The following is an 11,724-nucleotide window of genomic DNA, read 5'->3' as shown; positions in this document are numbered from 1 at the left end:
CACATATTAGCATTAATTCTTCATTCCCTACACCACCCTAGCGCCTGGTAACCAATGTTTTAGTTTCTCCCTCTATGAATTTGCTTATTCTAATTATTCTGTGTCAGTGAGATCAAACAACATTTGTCCTTTTGTATCTGGTTTATTGCACCCAACATGATGTCTTCAAGGTTCATCCATGTTGTCAGACATATCAGAATGTCATTTCTTTTTGTGGTTGAATAATATTCCATTGTATGTATATACCATATTTTCTTTATCCATTCATCAGCTGATGGACCCTTGGGTTGCTTCCATCATTTGGCAATTGTGAATGCCATTAAGAACATCAGTGTGCAAATATCTGTACAAGTCCCTGCTTTCACTTCTTTTGCTTACATACCTAAAAGTGGGATTTCTAAATCATATAGTAATTCTATATTTAACTTTCTGAGGAACCAGCAAACTGTCTTCCACAGGGGTTGCACCATTTTACATTCCCACCAACAATGAATGAGTGTTCCTATTTCTCCACATCCCTCCATCACTTGTAAATTTCAGGTTGTTTTTTTTTCTTCATAGAACCCATCCTAGTGGGAGTGAAATGGTATCTCACTGTGGTTTTGATTTACATTTCTGTAAGGGCTAATGATGTCAAACATCTTTTCATGTGCTTTTTGGCCATTTGTATATCTTCCTTGGAGAAATGTGTATTCAAATCTTTTGCCCTTTTTTTATTGGGTTGTGTCTTTTTGTGGTTGAGTTGTAAGATTTCTTTATATACTCTGGATTTAAACCTTTATTGGATATGTGGTTCCCAAATATTTTTTTCCATTCTGTTGGACATCTTTTTACTTTCATGATTAGGTCCTTTAATGCACAAAACTTTTAATTTTGATGAGGTCCCACTGATCTATTTTTTTTTTCTTTTGTTGCCTGTTCTTTGGGTATAAGGTCTAGGAAACCATTGCCTAATACAAAGTTCTAAAGATGCTTCCCAATGTTTTCTTCTAATAGTTTTATACTTTTGTTTCTTGTATTTACATCTTTGCTCCATTTTGAGATGACTTTTGTATATGGTGTGAGGTAGGGACCACCTTCATACTTTTGCATATGGACATACAGTTTTCCCAGCACCATTTGTTGAAGAGACTATCATTTCCAAAATGAGTGGACTTGGAACTCTTGTCAAAAATCAGTTGGCCCGGAACCTGATTCCCAGGGGTGTAAACTTCCCTGGCAATGCAGGATATGACTCCTGGGGATGAATCGGTACATGGCATCATGGGATTGAGGACATCTTCTTGACCAAAAGGGGGATGTGAAATGAAACGATATAAAGTTTCACTGGCTGAGAGATTTCAAATGGAGTCGAGAGGTCACTCTGGTGGACATTCTTACACACTGTATCAATAACCATTTTAGTATTTAATATATTGGAATAGCTAGAAGTAAATACTTGAAACTATCAAATTTCAACCCAGTAGCCTTGACTCTTGAAGATGATTATATAACAAAGTAGCTTACAAGGGGTGACAGTATGATTGCGAAAACCTTGTGGATCACACTTCCTTTATCCAGTGTATAGATGGATGAATAGATAAAGGGGGACAACAACTAAATGAAAAATAGGGTAGGATGGGGGGATGATTTGGGTGCTCTTTTTTACTTTAAATTTTTATTCTTATTCTTTCTCGTATAAGGAAAATGTTCAAAAATAGATTGGGATGATGAGTGCACAACTACATGATGGTACTAAGAACAGTTGACTGTACACCATGGATGATTGTAGGGTATGTGAATATATCTCAATAAAACTGAATTTAATTAAAAAAAGAATAATTGGGGAAAAAATCAGTTGGTCCAGAGAATTAAACTGTATTTGCAAAGCACCTCTGAGGTATTGGTGAAAAATGTGGAAATATTAAACTTCCCCACCTGGGGAATTATGATATTCTCACAAGTATTGGGGCCTACAAATTGAGAAAGCTGAGCCCTCAATCTTGGGTCTTGCCTTATGAAGCTCATTACTGCAAAGGAGAGGCTAAGCTTACTTATAATTGTGCCTAAGAGTCACCCCAGAGAGCCTCTTTTCTTGCTCAGATGTGGCCTCTCTAAGCCTACTCGGCAGGTAAACTCACTGCCCTTCCCCGCTATGTGGGACGTGACTCCAAGAGGTGTAAATCTCCCTGGCAATACGGGACATAACCTGGAGATGAACCTGGACCCAGCATCATAGGATTGAGAAAGACTTCCTGACCAAAAGGGGGAAGAGAAATGAAACAAAATAAAGTTTCAGTGGCTGAGAGATTTCAAATAGCATCACGAGGACGTTCTGGAGGTTAATCTTATGTGTTATATAGATATCCCTTTTTAGTTTTTAGTGTATTGGAAAAGCTAGAAGGAAATACCTAAAACTGCTGAACTGCAAGCCAGTAGCCTTGATTTTTGAAGATGATTGTATAACTATGTAGCTTACACGGTTGACTGAGTAGAAAAAGGGGAACAGAAAGTAAATGAATAATAGGGGGGATGGGGGAAGGGATGTTTTGGGTGTTCTTCTTTACTTGTAGTTTCATTCTTGTTTTTATTTTTTTACTATTTTATTTTATTTTATTTTATTTTTGGAGTAATGAAAATGTTCAAAAATTGATTTTGGTGATGAATGCACAACAATATGATGGTACTTTCAACAACTGATTATGCACTGCAGATGATTGTAGGGTATGAGAATATATCTCAATAAAACAATTTTAAAAAATGAGTTGGCCATATGAACAAGATAGGGTGGTCACCGCCTAGACATCCCTGAAAATCGGAAAAGTGATTAAATAGAGGAAGGGGTCACAACAGACAAGATGGAATTTAACAAACGATTATGAATACTCAATCTCTATATAATTATCTTTTTCTTATTTGCTAGGATATTAGAATAGCTAGAAGGAAAGAACTGAAATGGTGGTACTGTAACCAGTAACATTCTTTGAAATTTGCTATATAGCTTCTTGATAAATTGTAACATGAAGTTTATCACCTTTTTGTGTATATGTTATATGTCACAATAAGGAAATAACTGAAACTACGGTACAGTAACCCATAACATTCTTGAAAATTTTCTATACAACTACTTGTTAAATCATAAAAAACAAACAAACAAAAACCCTCAAGTGGCTTCCCTTTATATTTATAATCAGATCAAGTGTCTCAATTTAGCTTATGTGGTGGGCAGCCTCGAAATAGCTTCCAAGGAACACTGCTATGGATACATATCTTTGTATAATCCCTTCCTTGGGTATGGACTGGACTTGGTGACTTACTTGTAATCAATAAAATATGGCCAAAGTGAAAAAAAATCATTTGGCCATAGATGTGAGGGTTGATTTCTGAATTCTCAGTTCAGTTCCACTAGTCTATATATCTGTTATTGTGCCACTACCATGCTATTTTGATTACTGGAGTTTTGTAATAAGTTTTACAACTGGGAAGCATGAATCCTTAAATTCATTCTTCATTTTCAAGATGGTTTTGACTATCCGTGGCCTCTTACCCTTCCATATAAATCTGATGATTGGGTTACACATTTGTGCAAAGATGGATGTTGGAATTTTGATTGGGAAGTGTTGAATCTGTAAATTGTTTTGGGTAGAATTGACATCTTGACAATATTTCATCTCCCAATTCATGAGCATGGAATGTCCTTGTCTTTATTTAGGTCTTCTTTAAGTTCTTTAGCAATGTTTTGTAGTTTTCTTGTATACAGGTCCTTTGCATCCTTGGTTAGATGTATTCCCAGATATTTTGCTCCTTTACTTGCTATTGTAAATGGAATTTTTTATTGATTTCTTCTTCAGATTGTTCTTTTATAGTGTATAGAAACACTACTCGTTTTCAGATGTTGATCTTGTACTCCACTTTACTGAATTCATTTACTAATTCTAGTAGCTTGGTTGTGGATTTTTCAGGGTTTTCTGTGTATAGGTTCAAGTCATCTGCAAATAGGGAGGGAAGTTTTACTTCTTCCTTTCCAATTTGGATGGCTTTAATTTCTTTCTCTTCCTAATTGCTCTAGTTAGAACTTCTAGTACAACGTTGAATAACAGTGGTGACAGTGGGCATCCTTGTCTTGTTCCTGATCTTAGGGGGAAAGCTTTCAGTCTTTTACCTTTGGGTTTGATGTTAGCAGTGAGCTTTTCATATATGCCCTGTATAATGCTGAGGAAGTTTCCTTCTATTCCTAGTTTTCTAAGTGTTTTTATCAAAAGGCGTTCTGGATTTTCTGAAATGCCTTTTCTGTGTCAACTGAAATAACCATATGTTTTTTTCCCTTCATTCTGTTAACAGGTATAATATATTAATTGATTTTCTTATATTTAACCACCCTTGCATACCTAGGATAAATTTCACTTAATCATGGTATATATTGCCTTTAATGTGCTGTTGGATTCAGATCGCTAGTATTTTGTTGATGATTTTTACATATACCATAAGATATACTGTTTGGTAATTTTCTTTTCTTGTCGGTGATAAGGATGTTGGCCTCACAGAATGAGTTAGGGAGTGTTCTCTCTCCTTCAGTTTTTGTAAGCGTTTGATTATGATGGGTGTGAATTCTCCTTGGAATGTTTGATATGATTCACCTGTGGAGCCATGCGGTCCTCTGCTTTCCTTTATTGGGATTTTTTGACCACTGATTCAATCTATTTACTTGTTATTTGTCTGTTGAGATCTTCTATTTCTTCAAAGTCAGTGTAGGTAGGTAGTTTGTGTGTTTCTAGGAATTTGTTCATTTCAGCTAGGTTACCTAATTTGTTGGCATACAATTGTCCATAGTATCCTCTTATAATTGTTTTATTTCTGTGGGGTCATTAATAATGTCCCTTCTTTCATATCTGATCTTGGTTATTTGTGTCCTCTCTCTCTCTTTTTATTTATTTATTTATTTTTGTTAGTCTGACTAAATGTTTGTTGATTTCATTGATGTTTTAAAGAACCACCTTTTGGTTTTGCTAATTTCATTATTCCTTATAAAATTTTCTATTTCATTTATCTCTGCTCTGACATTTGTTATATCCTTCCTTCTGCTTACTTTGGAATTAGTTTTCTCTTTTGAAGAATTTGAGAAGGATTAGTGTTAATTCTTGTTTGAATGTTTCAAAGAACTCTACAATGAAGCCATCTAGTACAGGACTTTTCTGTGGAGGGAGGTTTTTGATTATTGAATCAAATTTGTAGTTGTTATATAATTGCTGAAGTTCTCTATTTCTTCTTGAGTCAATTTGGGTAACGTGTGTTTCTAGGAATTTTTCCATTTCTTCTATTTTATCTAATTTGTTGGCATACAATTGCTCAAAATATTCTCTTATAATCCTTTCTGTTTCATAAGGTCAGTAGTGGTATCAGCATTTTCCTTTCTGATTTTAGTTCTTTGCATATTTTCCCCTTTTTTTTTTTTTTTTTTTTTGGTCATTCTAGTTAAAGTTTTGGGAATCTTATTGATTTTTCTCAAATAACCAACTTTTTGTTTTGTTTATTCTCTGAATAACATGTTTTTCTTTATTTATCTCTGCTCTGATCTTAATTATTTTTAAAATTCTGCTGACTTTGAGTATATTTTGCTCTTCTTTTTCAAGTTCCTCCAGATGTAACATTAGGTTACTAATTTGAAATATTTCTTCTTTCTTTTAATGTAAACAATTCATAGCTTTAAATTTCCCTCTGAACACTGATTTATCTGCATTCCATAAGTTTTGGTACACTGTATCTTTGTTTTTATTCATTTCTAAGTATTTTCACATTTTTCTTCCAATTTCTTGTTTAACCTTGTTGTTTAAGAGTATGCTGTATAATTTCCACATATTTGTAAATATTCCAGTTTTCCTTCTCCTATTGATTTCTAGCTTTATTCCATTGTGGTCAGAAAAGTTATTCTGTATGATCTCAACATTTTAAAATTTACTGGAACTTCTCTTGTGTCCTAGCATATGGTATATTTTGGAGCACCATCAGGGTGCACTTGAAAAGAAAGTGAATTCTGCTGTTGATCGGAGGAGTGTTCTATATATGTCTGTTAGGTTTAGTTGGTTTACAGTGTTGTTTAGATCCCCTATTTCTTTATTGATCTGTTTAGATGCTCTAACCAGTAGCAAATGTGGTGTATGGAAATCTCCAACTATACTGTAGATGTGTCTATTTCTCCACTCAATCATGTCAATGTTTGCTTAATATATTATGAAACCTGTTGTTGGGTTCATATCTCCTTATGTTGTTAAATCTTCTCCTTGATTTGACCCTTTTATCGGTACGTAATGTCCTTCTTTGTTTCCTATAATAGTTTTACATTAAAGTCTCCTTTTTCTGATATTAAAATAGCCACACCAGTTCTCTTAAGGTTCTTATTTGCATGAAATATTTTTTTCCATCCTTCAATTTTTAACCTGTTTGTAGCTATGGATCTAAGATGGCTCTCTCGTAAAAGGCATATAGTTGGATTATGGTTTTTCATCCATTCTACAAATCTTTGCTCTTTGATTGCAGACCCAATTCATTTATATTTAAGGTAATAACTGATAAGGTAAGACGTACTTCTGCCATTTTGCAAATGGTTTTTTGTAAGTCTTATACCTTTCTTTGTCTCCTTTACTCCATTACTGCCATCCTCTTTTATTTTGATGACGTTTTCAAATAAGCCGTTGTGACTCACTTAACCTTTCCTTTTGAGTAGACTTTTTAGACATTTTAATGGTTACCACAAGATTTACATTTAGCACCTTAAATCTATTACCATTTAGTCTGTATTGATTCCAACTTCACTTCATTATAGCCCACACACACACTGTCCCTTTCCCTCTCTATGATGTTGTTCTTTAAACAAATTACATCTTTGTACTCTGTGTGCTCAGAAACAAAGATTATACTTGTTTTTCATACTTTTGAATTTTAAGCATTTTGAGATGTGAAATGTAGCATTACAAACAAAGGAAATTTTACTACCCTTACTTTACAAATATGGAAACAGACAGGCCAAGGAAGTTAAGTAACTTGCTCCAGGCTCCACAGAGCAGAAGCTAGCTTTGCCCCTGTTGACACTAGGGAGTTTCGGTGAAAGAAAACCACCAGCCCCAGTCAGCCCCACTGCCCCTCCCATCGTGCCAGGGATTACTCATCATTCCCACTGCTCTGGACCACCCACTTCCGGGTGCTCCCACACTTCTCCAGTCACTCCTGTCTCCTCCCACTCAGGGGAGTCTGCAGTTCCTCCCGGGGCCCCTGAGGCCCTGCTGATCGCCCTGGCCCTTGGTCACCTCTCCTGACCCCCTTGGGCACTGTCCCTACCTTCAGGTCCCCAGCTCGTGATGTCCGGCACTGGGAATCCTCTGCCGACAGTGTTTTCTTCACTGGCTCTTTGTCTCGAATTACTGGAGCCTTTATTATCCTCTCTGCACTCAATCCCCAACCCCCAGTACCCCAAAGGTAAGCACCGTGAAGACAGAAACTTTGTATGGTTCACTGTCATATTTTTAACAACTTAACTGAGGTATAACTTTATATACCATGAAATCCATCCATTTTAAGGGTGCAGTTTAATGATTTTTACTAAAATTTACTTATTTGTGCAACCATCAGAAAAATCCAGTTTTAAGACACTTTCATGACTGCAATAAGATCCCTCATGCTTGATTACAGTTAATCTCCATTTCCATCCCCAGCTCCAGGAACCACTAATCTACACAAATTTGTAGATTTGCCTTTTCTGGACATTTTATATAAATGCAATCATGCAATATGTAGACTTTCATGTCTGGCAGTGTTTAATTAGCATAGTATTTTCCAAGTTCATCCTTGTTGTAGCACTTAGTGTTTCTTTCCTATGTATTGCTGAATAGATTTCCATTATATACATACACCATATTTTGTTTATACATTCTCCAGTTGATGGACCACCAGTTGGTGTTTCCATTTATTGACAGCTCTGAACGATGCTACTATGAACATTAGCAAGCAAATCTTTCGGTGGACATACGTTTTCATGGCTCTCAGGGAGACATGTAGAGTTGAATTGCTGGGTCCCATGGTAAATTCATATTTAACATTTAAGAGACTAACAAACTGATTTCCAAAGTGGCTGCACCATTTTCTATCCACATCAGCAGTTTATGAGTGTTCCAATTTCTCCACATCTCTCCAACACTTGTTATAGTATGACAATTTGCTCGGGACCATTCTAATGAGTGGGAAATGGTATTTCATTCTGCTACATTAAGTATAGGGAATGAATACATAATTTACCACTGAAGCTGAACAGAACTTGGATTTGAATCCTGGTGGTGATGCTTAACATCATTACCACCTGGAGCAAGTCACTTCCCTACTCTGAGACTCAAGGACAGCCCGGCATAATGGTGATCCCTGCCCAGCAGAGGGATATGGAAGACGTGGCAGAAAAAGCTAGCTGCAAGCATCACGGCTACATTATTATTAGTAGTAGTAGTAGTTGCAGTGATTTTAGTTGCAACAGTGGTAGTAACAGTTGTTGTAGAAATAGTAGTTGTAGTAGAAGTAGTGGTAATAGTAGTAGCTGTAGTTGTAGTAGTAGTTGTAGAAGCTGTGGTAGTAGTTGCAGTATTAGTGATACTAATATCAGCAGAAGTTTTTGAAGTAATAGTTGTAGTAGCAGCAGTTGTAGCACTAGCAGTGGTTGTAGCACTAGTTATGTTGTAGTAGTAGCAAAATCATTACAGTAGCAGTAGTAATATCATAATTCTAGAGACAAGCCCACATCAGTTTCTGGGACAATGGAGGGTACCATCAGTTGAGTGCTCACCCTGTGCCAAGTTCCATTCTAACCAAGAGATATAGTTTAATGTTTAATCTACACAACAACCCTTTCAGATTATCCCCTCAGAAACTGAGACACAGAGTGCTTAAGTCACTAGCCCAAACCACCCAGTGAGGGAGTGACGCAGTCAGCATTGAGCCCAGGCCTTGTAGCTGCAGAGCCCACCCTCCCCACCACGGCACTGCACTCCCTTACAAGGCAATCTGGAGGACTGCCATTCGAGAGCAGCATCAGGGCGGGGAGGCAAGGTCTGCTCAGGCCTGGTTCAGGCTTTCCATCTGGGCTGCCCAAGGAACAGGACACAGTAGTTCCTCTTTTTGCAAATCGACCCAGCTCTGGCAACAGAGCAAACCTTCTGCTATGGAAAAACAGTGAGTGACATCACGGGCACTGCCAGGCCTTTATCAGTTCTGCCAGATAAACAGCTCACCACACTTCCTCTGGAGGAGTTGGCAAGGTGTTGTGTGCCAGAGCACCTGGGCTCTCAAATAAGCAGATGAGCGTGGGGCCTGCAGGAAGGTATAAGGAGTGGACAAGTGATTGGGACTGGCACCTCGGGGCTTTCTATGCGGAGGGAAGGCATGGCAGACAGGGAATGGGGCAGGCAGACTCTGCCGGGAAAAGAATCGGGACAAGCTGGGGCTTGAGGCAATGTTCCTGCTCAAAGATGAGACGCAGCTGGCGAGGGGCAGGAAGGCCCCTGGCAGACCCCGACTCTGTCTCTCTCTCCCGCCAGTGGCCACCACCATGGGTACAGACCTGGACCAGTCCTTCTCTCCCGGCCATCACTGGCTCTACTTCTCCGTGTACCTCTTCACCTTCCTCGTGGGGCTGCCCCTCAACCTGGTGGTCCTGGTGATCTTTGTGGGCAAACTCCGTCGCCGCCCGGTGGCCGTGGACGTGCTCCTGCTCAATCTGACCCTCTCTGACCTGCTCCTGCTGATCTTCCTGCCGATCCGCATGGTGGAGGCGGGCAGTGCCATGCGCTGGACCATGCGCTTCTTCCTCTGCCCCTTCTGCAGATTCCTCTTCTTCACCACCATCTATCTCACCTCCCTCTTCCTGGCAGCTCTGAGCATTGAGCGCTTCCTGAGCGTGGCCTACCCAGTGTGGTACAAGGCCCGGCCACGACCGAGACAGGCCGGTCTGGTGAGTGGGGTCTGCAGCATGGTCTACATCACCAAATTCTCAGGGGGCTCCGCTCACAGACCTAGTGCCAATGCAACCTGCTACCTGGTGTTCCAGAAGGAGCAGCTGGCCATTCTGCTGCCTGTCCGGCTAGAGATGGCTGTGGTCCTTTTTGGGGGTGCCCCTGCTCATCACCTGCTACTGCTACAGCCAGCTGGTGTGGATCCTTGGCAGGGGAGCCAGCCATTGCTGGCGGAAGAGGGTGGCAGGGCTTGTAACAGCCACGCTGCTCAACTTCCTTGTCTGCTTTGGGCCCTTCAGTATGTCTCATGTCGTGGGTTTCATCCAGGGCAAAAGTCCATCCTGGAGAAGTTAAGTGCTGCTCCTCAACACCCTAAATTCCTGTGTTGACCCCCTTGTCTACTATTTCTCGTCATCTGAGTTCCAAGCAGACTTTCATGGGCTGCTGAGGAGGGTGGCTGAGGCCTGTTGATCTGGGAGGCTGGGAGCAGTGTGGAAATGAAGGTGGAGAATGGAGGAGAGGGTCAGTTTCAGGAGCTGTCTAATGAGAAGAAAAGTAGTGGACTCTCTGAGATATGGAACAGGATGGAATGAGTTCCCCATGACTGCAGGTCACTTTCTATGGACTCCTGAGGGTAAGGGAGGAGCTAAGAGCTGTGACTAGGGTCCAAGGGATTTGCCTGTGGCTTTTGACTGTGGAGGAGAAGGACCCACACCTCCTAGCAGCTCTACCCGGCAGGACTGTGCGCTCAGTGCTGGCAGCCGTCTCAGGATCCGGGGATGAAGGGGCATCCTGCTCTTTGGGGATTTTTCTACGAAGTGGCTGTGCTCAATCTATTCAGATATTCAGGGACATTTATGTAAAATGTCAGAAGAAAAATTACCCAAATAAATTTGTTAGCAATCAAAAGGGGCAGTCTTTCCTCATTCTCCTATTTTTCTTCTGGTGTATGTGGGTCAAGTAGAATTGGTGGATAGGAGGATAAAAGAGCTGGCTTTGCAGGAAAAGGACTAAATGACAAGATGCCGAGACCATGTGAGAGGATCTGGGCGGGATGGAATAAAAATAATAGCTAACCTACCTGAAGTAGATAGCCTGATGCATGACCTTCTCTTGACCTCTAGATAGCAGTATGGTAGGTATTATAATTATCCCCATTTTACAGACCAGGAACCAGGCACAGAGAGGTGAGGACAGAAGCAGGACTTGAGGCTGGGGTTACTTGGCTCTGAAGCCCAGGCTCCCAGTCCACTCTGCTGTTCTGCATTCAGCTGCGTATCACCCACCCTGACCTGAGCCCTTCAAATGTCCAGTCAGTGAGGCCATCTGACCAGCACATAACGTCAGCAGTTCAGGATGAGACAGAACTAGGAGATCGACTATCTGTTGGTGTGACCTCTTCCCAGGAAAGAAACCCTTCTGAAAAAATAAATGAGGATCACCAGTGAGTGTCATTTAGTTTAGGGTTCTACCAACTAGACGTATGTTCTTAGGAGATATTTTTACCAAAATGTGGTCATTTAGGAAGTTTTCCTTTTCCACTGGTACATGCGAAACAGCTGGCAAGGACCCACCATGCCCTATAAGAAAATCAGAGAGCCTGGCACCTAGGTGTGCTCAGTCACCTGCTTTCATAAACATTTATGGAACAGCTTCTATGGCAGACGGCTGAGCTGAGAACTTCAGCCATTTCACAAGTCTACTAATGTCTTTAACATCTGCCTGCTCCCTGAGGTTCAGGTGACAGGGTGAATGAATG

General features: G+C 40.1%; 1 pseudogene; it reads left to right on the top strand.

Annotated features, from left to right (window-relative positions):
• The first annotated feature begins 9,477 nt into the window (after nucleotides 1-9,477).
• Nucleotides 9,478-10,558, top strand: LOC119521192 (annotated as a pseudogene).
• Nucleotides 10,559-11,724: the final 1,166 nt, after the last annotated feature.

This window comes from Choloepus didactylus, chromosome 27 (genome assembly GCF_015220235.1).
Source record: "Choloepus didactylus isolate mChoDid1 chromosome 27, mChoDid1.pri, whole genome shotgun sequence".
In the NCBI taxonomy this organism is placed as follows: Eukaryota; Metazoa; Chordata; class Mammalia; order Pilosa; family Megalonychidae; genus Choloepus; species Choloepus didactylus.
This window is presented reverse-complemented; position numbering and strand designations above follow the sequence as displayed.